Source organism: Danio rerio, chromosome 8 (assembly GCF_049306965.1).
Source record: "Danio rerio strain Tuebingen ecotype United States chromosome 8, GRCz12tu, whole genome shotgun sequence".
Taxonomy (NCBI): domain Eukaryota; kingdom Metazoa; phylum Chordata; class Actinopteri; order Cypriniformes; family Danionidae; genus Danio; species Danio rerio.
The window spans coordinates 21,789,036-21,808,478 of NC_133183.1; the positions used below are offsets into that span (position 1 = coordinate 21,789,036).

General features: G+C 35.9%; 1 long non-coding RNA gene across 3 annotated transcripts in view; it reads left to right on the top strand.

The window, feature by feature from the left end:
* Positions 1-19,443, top strand: part of si:ch211-120j21.2 — a 238,318-nt gene that overhangs the window by 181,138 nt on the left and 37,737 nt on the right. The window contains exon 7 of one of the 3 annotated variants that reach the window (XR_012384247.1): positions 11,686-11,861. The exons of the other annotated variants lie outside the window; for them this stretch is intronic. This is a non-coding gene — a long non-coding RNA (si:ch211-120j21.2). The remainder of the gene's footprint in view (positions 1-11,685; positions 11,862-19,443) is intronic. 3 annotated transcript variants of the gene reach the window in all.

Here is a 19,443-nt window from a genome sequence, read left to right on the forward strand (position 1 = left end):
TGAAAGCTGCTTGCTTAAAATGTTAATTTACTTGAAGTGGTTTACTTTAATTTACATTTACTTGCTGAGATGCACACTGCTTTTATTATTTTATTATTATGGGGAAAATGCATAGCACATATTAACATTATTTAAATTCTGCTTGGGGTTAGTGTGCATAGAGCTCAGGACGAAAAAAAGAACTTTCCTTTGAGTATATTGGAGACTTTTAAGCAATTTATTTCCATAATAAGCACTTTTTTTAAAGTATGTTCTAAAGTTTACTTTGCAGTTCAGCCAGACTCTCACAGAGCTGGACCTCCTAGCGAAGCCTATTGGGGTTTTCTTTAAATGTATGGGCAAAGGTGAAGGAATCAGTTTGCCTAAAACATATTGCTCTCAACAGGGGGTTAAAAACACATCAAGGAACACATCAAGGCCCGCATGCATTCAGGCTGGCAAGCGGTTTGATTAATGCTTGCGCTCAGAGTAGTATGGCATAAGAGATGAGATACTGATTCCTTCTAAATCAATCTCAGAGAGTTGCAGAGTTACGTCATATATCTCTCAGATGCAGTCAGTGATAGCGCCGTTTCCCTCAATTTGCTTTCAATGAGATGAGTGCCTTTTGCTCAGACATAATAAACAACAGTCATCCTGGATGATGCATTTCCTTGCCTTTTTTCCACTCTGCTGTCAAATGCAGATTTCATCCATATGTAGACATGTTGTATTTGTTTTTGTTTTTGCAAACTCCTTTGTCTGAGCAAGCCACAGCCGCTCAGAGCCTCCTCGTGTTGTCTTATCATCATGTGTCAGGTTTAAATGACGCATGGATGGATGGATGGTTGAAAATCATGCTGGTACTGCAGTCTGACTCTCATATTCTCAAATACGATCACAGCTAAACCGTCACGTATCATGGTTCGGTTAAATAAACTTTTTTTTTAATACAAGAGGAAGGGAATTCTAGGAATGCTATTTTTTTTCTTAAACACTGTCAGTTATTTGAAAGGATTAGGGGAATTTAACCATATTCAGTTATTTATATTACCCATTAAGCCACATGATAAATGGGCATAGAATGTTATTTGATTGTAAAAATAGTCAGAGTCTTTTACAAGCTGTTTTATTTCTGTGATCTGATGTTGTTTTTCCAATCAAAACAGGATATGTTGTAAGTGAAAAATACAACCCAGGCTCATTCTAAAAATGTTCCTCTACATACATTTCTAGAGAGTGCCAAATACATCCCAGGAGCTACGTTTTTTTGCAGTTTTTGTTTTTGCAAATCCGGGAAAGGGCGCTGTGTACGCTTTTTGAGATCTCAAATTTCTCTTGCGAGAGCCATTCGAGCCTACTGTTCTCTCGTAAATCGACCAGAGGCCGCTGTCTACTAACTGTTTTACTGAATGAATAACTGACTGACTGATTGACCGATCGTCTGACCCACCCTTCCCCTACCCTAAACTAACCAATAGTTTTTTTTAAAAGCACAGATTGACCTGCTCACCCACTTCCCAAAACAACAAATTTAAAAAGCAATCTAGAAAAAGAAAAGCCCTCCTCTGATTTTTACTACATTTTACTACATTCTCACCCTGTTATTTTAATTGTATTTTTATTTTTCGGCTTCAGTTTTTTTTTTTTTTTTTTTTTTTTTACCTTCATTTTTGGAACCGTTCTTCACCGGACTTCAACCCCGTCGTCGTAGTCATCTCCTCTCTCCGTCTCAAGTCCACCATAGTACATGATGGTCTAACTGATAAACTTGTAACAGTGCCGTCCATAAGGAAGTAAGCGATCAGTTGGTAAGCGACAAAAGGAACGGCATCATTCCAGACCATAGCGTTCATTTAAAAAATGAAATGCAGCCATACGTAATTCTGGCTACATAATTCACGATCTCCAGAAATGTATATAGGGCTGCATTTTCAGAATGAGTCTATATTGAAAAAAAAAACTGGTTTGGCATGTAATTATATCCATATGGAACTGAATAAAAAAATCGACAAGAAATATCACCAGAGTGTAGTTTTAAGAGGACGAATTGAAAAGGAACCGCAGTATCAATTTGCAGAGAAAAGTTGTTTAAGAAGCAAATAAAAAAATCAATGTTTTAGTGTTTTTGAAAAGAGTTAAGAAATTAATATTTGGTAGAAAGAATCTTGATTTTTAGTCCAGATTAAATCAATATCATCAAATCAAACCCAGAGGCAATTTAGGAATAAAACTGAATTTCCCTTTTACATTTTACAGTTTTTTACAATTGCTATGACACTTTTATCAATACATTTAACAAGTTTCCTAAACTCTTAACACAGTTAGCACAACATCCGTCTTCGTGGGCTATACAATTAACACATTTCTTGTTGTTTTGACACAAAATGCATCCAGTTAACACAAATTTAAAATGCTTTAACTTCTTTTACACACAAGCACAACCAAGAACAAAACAATGTAATTTTACAGTCAAATTTACAAATGCTTTAACACAGTATGTCAGAACAGATAACACCATGTTCTAAACAGAAATTATATAGGATAAAGTCAAAGTGAACAGCTGTTCTAATTGTGAATTGAAACACAAATATATTCCCTGTATTTTATTCAATTGCCAATGAGAAACATCATATTGCGGTTATATAAATAAATAAATGATAAAAAATATAGATGTATACAAATATAGATGTATATTTCTTTATTTATTTACTGTATATAACCGCAATATGCTATTTCTCATTGGCAACTGGAAAAAAAAAATAAAAATTAAAAAATGAAAAAAAAAAAAAAACTATATATATATATATATATATATATATATATATATATATATATATATATATATATATATATATATATATATATATATATGACAGCTGATTCCCATTTAGAAAGCACACTCATGTCTTGTTTTGGTTTTTTCAATCACATGATCATATGTTCTAATAGAGGACTCTTGAGGTTTTTGAAAGGAACATTAAAGAACTCTGTCACCAATACGTCCATGTAAGATTATGCAATACAGTCATTACTGTACTATACACAGTGTGTTTTGCAGTAAGCTACTCTTTAAACCTGGAGTTCATTAGTACATACAGTACATATACAGTACAGCATTTGCATACACTGTGTCTAATTACTTTCAGAGAGTCATGAAGTTAGAGGCCAATCAAGTACCACATGAAATTTTCAATGTTGACAAGGCTGGGGATGTCGCTGTAGGAAAAACATAATAGGCCAAAGGGCCACAGTTACCGTGCCGGGCCACAGAAGATATCAAGTATAATGTGGATGAGAACATGTGGCAAAAGACCGGACAGCATAGAAAATTACTTTGTTATTTTATTATAATTGTGGTGCTTTTTTTTGCAGTGATGTCCTTCTGCAAAAAAGGTCTGTACTGCAGAAATTCTGTGTCTGTATTTTTTTTTTACATAAACTGTCAATTTTATAAAGCAATTTTTTTTCTTTGTTTTGTATAGAATTTTTGCCGTAAACGAAAGAAAATGCATGCATTTACTTAACCCAATGAAACAAAACTGTAACGAGACTTCAAATATAAGGGCAGAGCTGACACATAAACTAATGGAGTTTCTGTAATGTCAGCTGATGATAGTGTTTTATTGTCAGTGTGTTCTGATTGACTGAATGTTTCTGTTGGAAGAGAACATGTGTTAGTGTTTTGAACAATAATTTCATTTTGAAACATGATTGCAGTGTTTTGTTAGACATGGTGTAGTGTGTTCGTTTATTATTGTATTTTGAAAAGTAGTTTAGAGGTTTAGTTTATAATGTGTGATTTTGAGCATAAAATTAACTGTTTTGCTAATTGTGTATTTTAGGTGTGTTGCTGCGTTAAGAGTTTAGCAAACTTGTTAAATGTATTAAAAAAAGTGTCATAGCCATTGTAAAAAACTGTAACATGTTTAATGATTATCGAATTCCTGCATCCTGCATCAATTTTAAATGACACTGCTCATCCCTTACATTCAGAGTTTCAGCTCCTTCCCTCCGGTCGTAGGTTTCTAGTATTAAGCTGTAAAACGAAACGTTACAAAAATAGTTTTATACCAGCAGCCATTAGACATTTAAATAAGACTTAAGCAGAGATGTTTCAGTGACCTGTATATTTTAAATCATTTTAAATATTTACTTGGGGGAGGGGGGGTGGACACTTAAAGTAATAATTTATTTATTCTTTATGTTTATGTTTTATGTCCTAATGCGCGTTTGTTGTTGTTACTGTGTGAGTTGCTTTGTGTGGCACTGTTGTAAGATGAGGACTCTTGACTGCAAATCAAATCTACCTTCGGGTATAAATAAAGTAACCTAACCTAACCTAACCTAATCCTGCAGCAACCTAGCCCATGAGTGTGGACTTTACCATAGACTTTAAACTTAAAAAAAAAAGAAACTTACAATAATCAATATCAGTGGCCGCATGTCGGCCTTGATGTGCGTTTTTTCAAATAGGAGTCTGCAATTGGTTAAAACACCCATGGATATAACCGAAATTTGCGCATAACAGGGTTTTATGCGTCCCACAATATGCAATGTCTATAGAGTGACTCCATAAGGTAAACTGCACACACATCCAAATACAAATGAATTTGGTAAACAAAATTGGCCTGTGTGTGTGTGTGTGTGTGTGTGTGTGTGTGTGTGTGTGTGTGTGTGTGTGTGTGTGTGTGTGTGTGTGTGTGTGTGTGTGTGTGTGTGTGTGTGTGTGTGTGTGTGTGTGTGTGTGTGTGTGTGTGTGTGTGTGTGTGTGTGTGTGTGTGTGTGCGGTGTGTGTGTGTGTGTGTGTGTGTGTGAATGCGAGAAAGTATGGGTGTTACCCAGTACTGGGTTGCTGATGGAAGGGCATCTGCTGCGTAAAACAATTTTTTTTTTTTTTAAACAAGGCTTTTTGTGATTTTTAAATTGAAATTACACTCTGCATAAGCTAAAATAGCTTTAAAAATTGATGTTGAGATTTGAGAAGTACCAAAAATGTTGGTAGAGACAGAATATAGCTACAGTTTGCTTATGTAAATGTATTCACCTTCTCTCTTTTATTTTCTGTTTTATCGGTCAACTGCTTCAGTGTGCTCGCCCCTCATTCAGTCATCATGACTTCTGTTTTGAAGAGGCAGGTCTCAGACGGTAAATGAGCCGTGGTGAAGGTAATTGGGGAAATAATCCCCCCTGAGCTGCTACAGCATTTTTTTACAAATATTAATAAGTGGAAACAATTTCATAGTCTGACCACCACATACCATCCAAGAGGAGGGAAGACGGAGATGAAAAATTGCAATAATCCCTTCTTTCCTGTTTATCCTGGCTCAGTTTGATGGTATGTGATACACTGATAAAACAAGAAACCGATGTTTGATCCAGGGGGAAAGGGTTTCAGATATCACCCGGACCCTTAGAAGTTGAAAATTAAAGTCAAGAAAAAGTGTTCTTGCTTGTATGTAATGTGGTGTTAACATAAAACAGCACTATCATTTGTTTGGGGACCTCAAAGCACAGCACTTTAATCAGCGTAGCGCTAAAAACACTAAAAGTTCATTTGTCTTGTGAAACTTGTGAAAAGATGAAAGATCCTATTCATGCATACTTGTGTAGTATATAAATGATGAATTATGCCAAACTGGATGAGAAATCACAGAAGTTCCTGTTCTTTTCCATTTTTTATGATTTCCAAACAGCTATAAAAGCAAAGTTTTGGACTAGCCCTTCAATCAGTGCTGGGGTCTGCTGAGGCTATGTTCAGGGGATTTTGCACATGGCTAATTATATTAGATTAGCACAGATTCCTCTGCTTTTTTCATTAATAAGCTTGTCTGTGTGGGTGTTTATAAATGTGAGTGAGAGTGAGGGGGACTCTCAGTGTTTTCCATGACAGGGGCCAGACAGACCCTCAGGCGCAAGTCTTTCCTGACAGAGCCTGTGATTTATCATGTAGTAAACCCCTCGCTTCAAAACTACACACACACATACACATACAGGCTGATCAACTGAGTTCTCATGTGGTTAACCACTCCTGAAAAAGACAAATCTTTCAATAATGGTTCAACTCTCTTGTGTGGAAGACGATGTCCCTCCCAGAAATGCAGGATGTGCAAAAAATAAGACTTAATTACAAGCAATAGCATAATAGAATTTTTTTCTTTCAGTAGATGTCAGCCATAGTTCTAGAATGCTAGGCTAATGTAAAAACTCAATTTGACAAGTAAAGAGTTGTGTACATTTTAAATTGGGTTGTTTTATAATTCAACAGCCTGAAATTAGTTATTGCACTTTTGCTGCCAAAGTTAAATCACCCTGCAGCTGAAGACCGGTTAAAGCTTAGCAGGGCTGAGCTTAGTCAGGATCTGTATGCGAGAGTCCACATAGATAAATTAAGTTGCTGTTGGCAGTGGTGTTAGTGAGGCCAGCAGGGGGCGCTCAACCTGCAGTCTGTGTGGGTCCTAATGCCCCAGTAAAGTGAAGGGGACACCATACTGTCAATGAACGCCATCTTTCAGATGAGAGGTTAAACTAAGGTCCTGACTGGCTCGTTGGTCATTAAAAATCCTATGGCACTTCTCGTGAAGAGTAGGGGTGTAATCCCAGTGTCCTGGCCAAATTCCTCCCATTGGCTCTTACCATCATGGCCTTCCAATCATCCACATCTACCAAATTGGCTCTATCACTGTCTCTCGACTCCTCCTATAGCTGGTGTGTTTTGAGCGCACTGGCGCCATTGTCCTGTGGCTGTTGTCACATCACCAAAGTGGATGCTGCACACTGGTGGATTGGAATTAGAATGTCTTTATTGTCCTCGAAGGGCAATTAGATTTACAGCAATAGCCGACAGTTAACAGCAACAGTAAACAAAAAAAAAATCATAATCAAGTAAAAAAACACACAACTTAAAGTTTGTAAGTAACTCAACTGCAGTTGGACCAAACAAATCCAAATATCTGTTGGACTTTGCCCCTCTAGAATAAGTATATCTTCTGCCTGATGGCAGAAGGCAAGATGTTGAATCAAGTGGGTGGTTCTTATCTGCTAAAATGGACATAGCCATCTTTATGACTCTCACCTCATACACCTGTCCAATACTGTTAAGATCTGTGCCCAAAATCTTTTGAGATACAGTAGATGAAGCATTTTTGAAAGTCTGTTTTTACAAGTCATGCTCAAATGACAATACCAGCGTATTTCTGCAAAAGTTAAAAGAGACTCAATAAAAGACGAATAAAATGTCTTATAAGAAGAGGCCTCTCCATATCAAATCCTTTCAACCTCCTCAAGTAAAACAATTGTTGATTCGCCTTTTTACAAATCAAATTTGTGTTTGCCTCAATGTTCAGTTGGAGGATGGTGCCCAGGTATGTACACTCACTCGCTGTCTCAACAACAGTACTGTTTATAGTAGTAGTAGCATTAGAAATAAAGTTACGGCATAAGTCAATAAACATCTCTTTAGTTTTTGAGACATTAAGTTGTAAATATAAGTCTTTGCACCAAGCAACAAAGCTGTCCAACCCTTGGCCATGATCCTTCTCATGATTATGCAGAAGACTGACAATGAAAGATACATCAGATTAAAAAAAAATAGAAAAAAATAGGTAGTGGTGTGGAGTAGTGGACCCCTCCTCATGATTGTAAAGCGCTTTGGGTGTATGGCCATACACAATAACAACTCAGGCTCATAATGGAAACGTAGTCCTGCGGACGTTTCTGGAGACTGCGGAATACGTCCCGGCAGGTACGTACGGCTGCAGTTTTTGTTTTTGCGAATCCGCGAGAGGCCGCTGTTGTGCGCTTTTTCGCATCTCAAACGCCACTCGCGAGTGCAGTTCGTGCCCGCGCTGTTCTCGCATGAACCCACTAGAGGCCGCTGTCCGACTGACCGGATGATTGACTGCGCAACCGGCCAATCGGCTGACCCACCCTCCTCCTTCCCTGAACCAAATCAATTTTACCGATTGACCCGCCCGCCCGCTCACTTCCCTAAACCCGAGCAACAGTTTACAAAAGCCGTCCAAAAAAAGTAAAGCCCTAATTTTTTTTTCTACCGCGTTTTCGGATTTCACAGCGTTCTCACCCTGTTACGAAACTCATTTACTTAATTTTTTTGGATTCTGTTTTTGTCTTACCTGATTGCTGGAACCGCTCTTCTCCGCACTCGAAACCGATCGCCGTGGTCAACTCCTCTCTGCATCTCAAGCCTGCCGACGTACACGGTGAGCTGAGTGAACAAACTGTTGCAGCGGAAAAGCCCTCCACATGGAGGTAAGCGGTCGGTCGGCCGGTCGGCCGGCAAGCGCAAAAAGGAACAGCGTCGCACCGCATCGTATCGTTCGCTTGAAAAAAAAATGCAGTCATACGTACCTACCGGGACGTATTTCGCTGTCTCCAGAAACGTCCACGGGACTACGTTTTCAGAATGAGTTTGGGTTGCACAATAAATGTGCTCTATAAATACACGTTACTCACTTACTAATGCACTTAAAGGCATTGTTCAGATGTTTATGTGAGTCTGAGCATAGGGGAGTTTGCAACAGGGAGTTCTAGGAAATGAGTTATAAGGACTAGCCACCAGGCCCTGGTCACCCGAGAACTACATTCTCACCTTTGGTCATGTTTCTGGTTGCATTCGCACTGTCACTTGGCACTCTGAGGTGATGCCAATGAATATGATCACTGTTTTTTGCAGATTCTAAATGTTTTATTTCAAGAAATGTCTGCATACAGATGGAAACAGGAAAACTGGTTAAAACTGTAATATCACACCTACTATTTATGCTTTATAAATCCCTTGTAAATGACAATTAAAGGCTTGGTATCAAATGAACAATAAATCTGCAATCTTATCTAAAAAGTTAAATTACTGTACAGTTTAATCGCTGAATAACATAATAAAACAACAACAATATAATAATTTAGCAATATAATAAGATGCAATGTTTAAACTCTAGTGATTTTTTTAGATAAGATTGGAAAGATTTATTTTTCATTTGAAGTAGTTTCATTTGTGCATCTTCAAACGAATATAAATAAATAAAGTAGTTTGTTATCTTTTCCTGTTTAGAATTTAACTGAGCCTTTAATTGTCATTTATAAGGGGTTTATAAAGCATAAATAATCCTCACTTTAGATTAGGTCACAAAACTGCATGAAGTTTAGTTAATAAAGCATTTATTAACATACAAATAACTACAAGTGCATGCCTGAATACCAAGAATTATAAATGTAAATTTTAATAGTTTATTAATCATTTACTAACTCATTCAGAATGATCTTTAAAAACAACCAACTATGCTTAAACAACTGGTTCGTAAATAATGCAATACTTCCTTTAGTAATGAAAAATAAATCACTAACAAAGTATGAAAGTTCAATTATTAAGCACATTATAAATGTGTTTATAAGTCAAAAATATACACCATTTGTAGCTACAGTTATAAACAGCTTACTAACGTTTATTAATGTAGCGGCAATGCTTAACAAATATTGATTTTACTGTTTGCTAATTCTTAATAAATGATTCATAGTGTGTAGGTATTATAAAGTGTTACCGTTAACTGAATTGATTTGTGTTGGGACAACATGAATGAATTGTGTGGAATCCTGCATTTTTTTACAGGCCGGTTATGTAATAATGACTGGGTGAAGCATTTATGTTAACTTTTAAATTCATGACAGTAAGAGGTGTTTAAACTTAGGACACTGTATTTTGACACAACAAATCGGCAATTGAAATTGCCCTCCAAGAAGAGTGCATCAAGTTTAGCACACAAGACCTTGGGAAGCAAAGCCCATTGATGAAGGTTAGCATTTGATTTCCCATCAGTGCTGAGGCAAGTTTGACCCCGGAGAGCTTTCAGTCACAGCTTTCACACTTCCACAAGTCTCCCGGGTCAGCAGAGCATGGAACTGACCGAGTGCACTAAATCAGGGCTTCATCAGATTGAGGAGAGGAGGATCGGATGAGTGGAAAGATGAGAGAGGAGGATTTAGTGTGGAGGAGGACTGCGGTCAGAGCTTGACTCCAGGTTGCCTCCGACTCTCTGTTGTTTCTATGGTTAGTTTTTTGCATTCTGTTCAGTTCTGTTGGTGACTTATTGCATTTGTGTGACTCGAGAACTTCCTGTTACATTTTAGAGGGATTGAAATAGACATATTTTCTTTAATATATAGCCCTAAATCTCAAATTATGTACATTTTAGACTTGGCTGAAACTCTGCGTTAACCAGAAAGTGGTTAAGACATTTTGTATTTCAGTATGTTGATGCCTCCAACTAAAATGGAATGTGTAGTAGGGGCAGGATTTCTGTTTGCATATCATTTGCTTATTATAACCTAACGGTAAATAGGTGTGGTTAAGAGTATTGGACTATACATGGACATTAATTGTAAACTGTGTAAAGCAATTTCTCTTCAGAATCCCGCCAGTACTGACTTAAATCACCTAATCATTGTTTTGAGTTTCAGACTGTCTGAATGATGGAAACATTTAGTTTTAGAACTGACAAAAATTTACCATATAGGGATGTCTAAAGCTAATGAGATCATTTCATAAATGTCCATATAAAAAAGTAAAGACGAATAACTGGTTTGAAAACATTCAGGATGCGCGTCCATCGAGGTTGCAGAAAAAACTGGAGCACTAGCGTTTGCAACAAGGGAATGACGTCGGATGCGGTACAGAGTTTGTTGTTGTGTTAGAGATAAGTTTTATTGATTGCATATTATATATTATTTACATAATGCTTTTAGCGTATTATAAAAGCTTGTCACCCAGTTATAAGCACAGTTATTTTGCAAACCTAACGTTAAAGTGAGCAGCATTTGTCTGAAGGTCCATTTGCGATAGCACCCTCACAGTGAATATTGGAAAAGACGAAATGGCCGAACATCCAGCCCGAAATATGCAACTATCTCATTGAAAGGCCTGGGTAATCATCAAAAAGTAAAGCAACTGCATTCTGACAGAGAACTGCACCTGTACGACAGGGAATGTGAGCTTAGATCTTTACATATCATTCCAAACATTTAGTGTCTGCAGTTTAATTAACCGAATGTAACTGTTTTTGCTGAAATCATTGCTGCAATCAAAAACGAGTCATGTGTATGATTCAGCACAGCGTGAACTTATATAAGATAAAATGAGAACTGCAGAGCCTAGCGTTTTTAATTAGGGACTCACTCCATTCAGCTCTTATGATGGCTGTTAGCCAAAGACGTCTGCGGTTGGCATTAAAAGCAGTTTGGTGTAAAGTAAAATTTAAGTTGCATGTTTTGCATTCTGTAGTTTCCACTTTTGGCTGTGTCTATCATTAAACTGGTGTGAATTTTAAGTATTTATCTGCATACATCTTACCTCACATTGGAGTATCAGAAAGTATCAGAAACAGAAAATAAACACTAAAATGTCTTTCAGATAAAATAATAAAACTAATATTAGTAAAGTAATAAAACTACATTAGTAAGTTATGATGATAAAAATGCTGTGAATTAGTTTGAATGAAATGTGACTGAAATATAATATAAAATGCAATAAATAAATAAGGGTGACTTATCTAAAATGGAAAACCTGTTTGAAAGCAGTCATTAAATTGCAAAGCCAACAGGTTGTACAAATTATCAGAAGTTACAAAAGCAAAAGACTAAATAAGAGGTCAAAACCGTTGCTTTTTCATTTAAAACATGATGAGAGGAAAATAGAGGCCACAACTTAGAAGCTGAAGGAAAGAGAGCGTGAAACCACAGATCAAATGATAAAGAAGGGGGAAAAGTATTGGCCTAAGCAAAGCACTACAGGAAGCCCTCAGTACAGAGAAGCCAGTCATTAATCTGAAGTGATACCTGCCCTCCAAGGCTCTGGGCCAAAGCAAACACAGGTAACGGAGCGAGGAACGCATAGCTTTTCCTCCAGCTTTCAGTGAGCTTGTCTAATTAATATATGGGCTCTGTGTCACCAGGAAGCAATCAGGGGGTGTTGAAGTTGTCACTTCTAGTCTTCCTTCAAAAACCCTCTCTTTGCTTTCAGTCAGGGGCGGTTTCTTCAATACGCACACCAATGACTTGTGCTTTGTGTTCTAGCTTTAACAGTTTATCAAGGCACCTATACATATTCAGTGGAAAATTGTGTTTAGTAGAACAAGATGCTTGGTAGAACAACACAAAGATGGTCAGTTTTAGTACAGATTGCACAGAATGTTGATGTATATCTTGTTTTTGTTGTTAGATATGCAATGTTTAAAACATCTTCTTGAAGCAGATCTTTATTTGACGGTGTTATGGAGGAATTTCCAGTGCTTTTTATGCAACATAGGCTCATTCTGAAAACATAGCCCTATATACATTTCTGGAGATCACGAATTATGTAGCCAGAAGTACGTATGGCTGCATTTTGTCTTTAAAACGAATGCCACGAAGCGGTATGATGCCATTTCTTTTCGCACTTACCAACTGACCACTTACCTCCATATGGCCGGCTTTGCCACTGTTACCAGTTTGTCCAGTTTGTTGCTATGTACATCAGCAGACTTGAAGCAGAGATGTGTTGACCACGATGACAGACCAGCAAAGAACGGGTCAATCGGTGCTTTTGAAAACACTATTGGTTGGGTTTAGGGAAGGTGGAGGGTGGATCAGTCGATCGGTCACTCTTTTACTCAGTCAGTCAACAGCAGCCTCTGGTGGAATTACGCACGAACAGCAGGGGGTAATAATCTAAAAAGAACGTACACAGCGTCCTTTGGTGCAAAAACAAAAACCATAGCTCCTTAGATGTATTTTGCGCTCTCTACAAATGTATATAGTGGTACATTTTCAGAATGAGTCTGGGTTGTTTTCATGAGTTGTAATGCCAACTGATGTTATTGCATTATATGTATTGAAATGTACAATATAACCAATTTTTGTTGCGTGTTTAAATAAGGTAAAATGATTAAGTATATATTAGGGTTGTCAAGATATTATTAATTAATCTTACGATACTATACCAGCTGAAGTATCACAACACCAAAAAGTATTGCGATACTGTAATTCATAACTCAAATTATAAAGAAAATTGTCAGGAATACTATATTTTGTATGTTATAATAGGTCTACTTTAATTTGATTCATAATTCCCTTATTATTAACAAAAAGTATTATTTGCACCTCACTTTACCTAAAATGTATTCCTACTTTTAGTTTATTTTCTAGACAACTGACCAACAAAAATACATCAAAATAAAGGTACAGATGTTGTTACAAAAAGAGCATTTTTTCCAACAAAATTGTGCTATATGTAGTGGTCAAACTTGTTTAAATGTTTCCTGTTTTCATTTTTCTGTTGCTATTTTGTTTCCATTTGTTATGAGTCTTATCAGGTAACAATCCAATGTAATTTAAAATTTTACTTTGTTAGTCATTCTTTTTCAGAGTTAGGGTTGTTGTAGCTACTAAATCATATTGATAGGAACAGAAATAAACAGATTCAGGAGTGCATTGTGCGATATCAGCAAGCATCAGAAAACGCGCAACCTTAAAGGGCTCCACATACTTAAAATAAAATGGTCTATTGTTGCACAAACGTGTGAGCATTTCAGTGACTTTTCCACATGCAAGATTATCTATTGTAGATAGACCATTAATGATGACATTATCGCTTACAAAATGCAGCGGCGCTGACAGTATTTTGGAGCCATAGTATCGCGATACTACCATAGTACCAGTAAATCATGCAACATAAGACAAGGCAAAATGATTAGTCCTCCTGTGAAATTTGAATTCTTTTTCAGCATTTCCTAAGTGCTGTTTAACAGAGGAAGGATTTTTTTTCTTTTTGTTTCAGCAAGTCTCATTTCTTTTAGTTTGGTCTTAATAAAAGCAGTTTTTAATTTAAAAAATATGTATATTTGTAAGGTCAAAAGTATTAGCCCCCATAACTAATATTAGTTTTTTCAATTGACTGCAGAACAAACCACTATTGTCCACTGACCTGCCTAATTACCCTAATTTACCTTGTTAAAACTAATTAGTATGTCACAAAATAACTAGTAATTATTACGTGCTGTCATATAAAAAAATAAAATGAAATTTATACATATACATATATACAGTGCTCAGCATAATTGAGTGCACCCCATTTAGAAAATGAATCCATTTCTCAGTGAATATAGGCATGTATTGTGGTGTATGTAAACAAAACAGATTTATTAACCCGATATATTTATTAAAATAATATTTTAGTTACCAAACATATTTAGAAATTTCAATATGAAACAACTAAATTCAGGCAAAATGTTGCAAAAAAAAATACAACCTACAAAATTTAAAAAAAAAATTATTTATTATTATTATTTATTTATTTATTTTTTGCTTCTCTTGATTTGTCCTCTTATAAATTTGTATTAAATTTTTTCTATAACATATAATTTTGGGTGTACTAGTTTTTGGACAGTTATCATAAGTTATTTTGTTAGATAAGCTCTAGATTTGGCTTCAGTGCTGACTATTCTAATGTATATGTACAAATACAATATTGTAGAGCTTCCTATTAAAAATATGAATTTAAAAGATAGATCTGAGGGGTGTAGTTATATATGCTGGTTACTGTATGCATACATATATAATAAATGCAAGTGTAGTTTTACGATGATAAAGAATGTCAGAAAGGGAAAAAAGAATTGTATTGCATTACATCATAGCAGCATATTTCTAAATTCAGATTTTCTGTGGCCTCTCTAACATTTGCACTGGCAGGCATCTGGATCGGATAAGAATAAATGTTACGGCCTGTCTCGCTGGTGCTGATGGAAGACATGGCAAATAAATCAATAAAACACTGCTTTGCAGACGCTCCTGCTTTTCACTTTTGCTCCATAAATAGATTAGGTTACATTTGACTTCATTGCTTTTATTAAGTATTGCGTACACTTAATCATTTTGGCATCCGGCGGGTCCACATTCATCTTACCAGTCCTTTATTGGGAGCCTGAGCCCTGTGAATGCGGTTTTGTTTCGTGGCTTACACACTCAGTGGCTTGTCTGGCAGTGACATGCAGGACACTTATTGACTTCATTGTTTATTATGGGAGCACGGCCTCAGGGTTGCCAGGTTGGTCAGAATTTACGGTGCTTTGTGACCCACGCCGTGGCTTTGCGGATCGGCGGGGTGATGGAGAGGCCAAGGTCTGGTTCAGGTGAGGCTATAGGGTTTCAGATCCACTCCACTCCATTTACCCTCCTGGCAGGATCTGCGGTCCAATTCACCCACGGCCTCCTTCAGCCACACAGCTGTAAATGTCACCCGACTCCTGCCACACCAACACTCAGTGACAGGCCTTTTATTTCTGCCGCTTTAACGAGGTTCAGACTCCTGTTTCATTCCCTGTGGCTTTACAAGTACTAAACACCATTGCCCTCAGTAACTCTCTCATATCACTGCTGCAGGCTGGAGACTTGTTGCGGTTAAACAATAGTTCAGTACTCAAGAGATTAATATGGAGTCATTCAAGTTTTACACAGAAATGTTCGTTGCTTTTTGCTACACCAATTACAAATAATATAACAAAGTTAGAAGCAGCAATAACAAAATGAATAAATTGAATTATTGAATGAATTTCTGAATAAAGTGTGTGTAAGAAGGGTTTGTAACTACAGTGGTTTGAACTGTAGTTTTGCTGAATGACTAAAAATTATCAGTATGATGGTAAAAAACTGTATACATTTCAGGCCAAACCCTTCTTCTGCAATACCAAAAACAGAAATAAGTGCAGTTCTTATGCGCATCGATGGATTTACTCTTCAGTATTTGACTCTCAGTATTGAATATTAAACCACACTGAACTGAGCAGAGATGGCAAAAGTACACGCATCCTTTACTTAAGTAGAAGTACAGATACTCATGTTTAAAACATCTCTGGTAAAAGTAGAAGTACTGACTACACTGTTGTACTTAAGTAAATGTAAAGAAATACGGCCTGAAAAATGTACAAAAGTGAAAAAGTTAAAAGTACCCAATTCAACCACAGTCTTGATGAGCTATATTTTTTATTTTTTTAACATTTGTTTATACATTTCCTTTAGATTTAAAAAAAAATCTTTCTACAAATTGTTCTAATAAAGGTCTAAAAGGAGATTGTCCTATGTTCACATTTTTGTATTTAGTTTGTTCTTTTTGCTATGCATTGCTGTCTTTTCCTTCCTGTATCACAATCAATGACATGATCTGGCAACTAGTTACAACGATCTGGCTACAACTTACTGGAGTTGTTCATAAATGCTGGGTGAAACGCTAGTGTGGACGTGGATCGTTTTCATTCTAAAGCGCCTTTTTAAAACTAAAACGCAATAGTGTTAACGGGGCCTGAGTGTGTGAGAGTGACCTTTGCACACTTACCTTAATATATCTGAGAAAATCAAAATATGCATCTTAGCTCTTAGAAATACATGGAGTAAACAAAAACAAAGACTGTATTTATGCATCATCAAATGTGGTTATAACGGAAGTCAATGGGGCAAAAACAGCCACCAACTGTAAATTAGGGAGAAAATTTTTTAATTTTTTAATCTAACAATGAATCAAAGCCGATGTTGTTACTAATCATTCACATGACCAAGATGTTGATAAAAGGTAAAATAATTCCAGTCTACAACAATTTTTTTAAATTAAAAATGCGTCATTTTGTGTTTTTTTCACCAAATCAGTGACATCATTTATAAATTTGTCAATTAAAGAGTTAAAATCCAGAAATTAACTAAGCAATTTAGTAGTTTTGATCAGGACTTCATTAACAGGTTTATGCAAAAAATAAACAAATATAAATAAATAAATATCTGATGCATTTTTACAGCATTTTAATTCAGTGGATGTTTTCATCCCGAACATAACAAAAGGGTAGTAAATTTGAACAGTGCACAAGGGTTAATCACAAACCCAAAGTTAACAAAGAATGTTTATATCAAGTGTTGTGAAACCATTTAGCCTGATCTTACCCAGTTTGCATTTGTTTTGTCAACTCAAAACTTACTCTGCATATCGTGTTGTGCAACGTCCCATTGTTTACATAAATTCAACTTATTATTATTTTAGCCATCCCTAATAATGGAATTTTTGCAGGAAAACAGCAATGTCCATGGTGCATAGGAAAAATGTCACCATTCAGAGTGCAAAGTGTGCCAAAAGAGATTGTTAGTTTTAACTAAGTCCAACAAATTTTCACCAATTGTCACAGGCTTTCTTCAGTTTAGATCAAAACTTGTGATGTTGTGGTCCATCCTGTAGTTAGATGATAATTTGTGGTTCATAATACTTTAACTAAGACATTTAAATTGTAAAAATGTATTGAATAGATACAGTCAGGCATGGACCCAGACAGTAAAATTCAGATTGTATGCAGTGTGGCTCCAAACAAAAACTCCATTCAGGAAGCTCTTTATAGAGCAAGACTAGCAGTTATTTGAGCAAAGGGACAGTAAAGAGTGAAAAAGGGTATAGTGAGAGAGAATATGAAGGAGAAAACAGCTTCAGTTGTTTTGTGACAGCGGAGTATTTTAATCTTGTCTGCCTAAACCAGAAAAGGGAGCTCTAAAGTAGTGATGACAACTTGATTTATTAATGTAACGCTTACACACGTCTTCCCAGATGCTGCGCTCCGTGTTCCTCTTTCCTGTTCTCACTCTTCCCTGTTTCTATTTAACAGAGGAAGACACTTTAACAAATCCCCAGCACTCAAAATGTCTGGTAAGGAATACAAACAAATATGCTTATAGTTTTGAGATACTCATTATAAAAATGCTAAACGCTGTAGGGAAATCTGTAATAAACAGTACATCATCAACATTGTTATTGTTGCCTCAGCCTCTGACATCTTTCAATGTTGGAAATGTAACTCTGCAGTTACAGGCTGACATTTAGTGAATTAGAAACAAGATAACTTTTAGATGTAATAGTTTGAAGTAGGGCATCAATATTGCAATGCATGCACCTGCAAGGACGTGCACACATGGGACTCAACCTGTGCAGTGCACATGGCCTTTTTAGTCTTGGATAAAAAGTGCCCTTCCAAAATGATCTGAAGTGCCAAAGATTAATTTTTTTTAATTATTCAGACAGAATTGCTAAAATTTATGTAAAAAATGTCCAAATATCTACATTTCAAATCAACAACATGATTGTTTTACTCACCACATTGGCAGATAATTTTTTTAAGGAAAAACTATTCATTTTGAAGGCTAAGACAGTAATTCTGAAGGTAAAAACAACAAAAAATATATTTTACTTGATCTAACAATTTTCATATATATGGATTAGAAAAGAAACAAAGCAAAGAAAGAAAAGCTTTTTTTTTGTATTCTATTTTTTACCCAAGTACCGTTAGATTACCCAGAAAACTGCCAAAAACAGCTAGTCAAACCATTTTGTGAAAAATAAAATATCAAAATATTAGATTTTTCCAATATCGTGCAGCCCTATTTTGAAGCAGTAAATTGTAGACTAAATAATTCCACATAATAATTAATACATTTCTAAAACATGGTTTAAAAAAGTTTTACACATTAGATTCTGACATCCAGATTCTAAGAGTTGTTTAACCCAGTAAATGAACTACAACTAAACCTTTTTGTATTTCTAAGTTTTATGTAGTTTTTAATCTTGGTTTATCGAGCAATGCACTTTTGCATTTTCTATATAGGCAAGCTGTACTGTTGTAGTCCTGCAAAGTCATGCAAAAAGACAAACAGGCAATATTTTTATTAATGAATACTTTAAGGTTTGTTTTTCACCAAATCCTATTGAATACCAGAATATTTGAAATATTTATCATATGTTGCATGATATTTTTTGTGAAACTCTCTGTGAAACATTTGCATCCCTTTAAAATGCTTAATGCTGCTCACTGTTCACTGCCGTTAACATTTTCTGCACCAGTGTTTTTTAAAGTTGCCATTTACAGCCAGCATTTTGATGATTTTTTTTTCTAAATTTGACATCCCTCGTAATAGTTCCTGCTATGAAGTTATGAGCTCATATACATACAGTATATACACTGTAAAAAGTACTTCTACTTTCAAGCTTTTCAATTTTTTTAAATAAACAACTTTAACCTTTTAGTAATTTGATTTAGCAGTAAGATAAGTATGTATTTGTGTCTTTTTTAATAAATTGACTTTTGCGAACACACACGTAAAGGTGAGATTAACCGGTTACTGGTTTATTCACGACCCAACTAGACGTTTTTGTGTTCTCCCCCAATTCAAAATGGTCAAAACATAAGTTAGTTTACACGTTCTCTGATATTTCTCTGACGTCTTTATATTTCGAACGCAGGAGACCCAGAAGTCCTGTAACTCATTCTGGGTGTGCTTGGACTTTTCTTACCATAGTACGGCTATAGGACAAAAAGTCATAAAACTTGTCTCTTAATTTACAACAGATCTTCAGTGGTGGAAAGAGTACTAAAAAAATCAAACTCTAGTATTATTTGC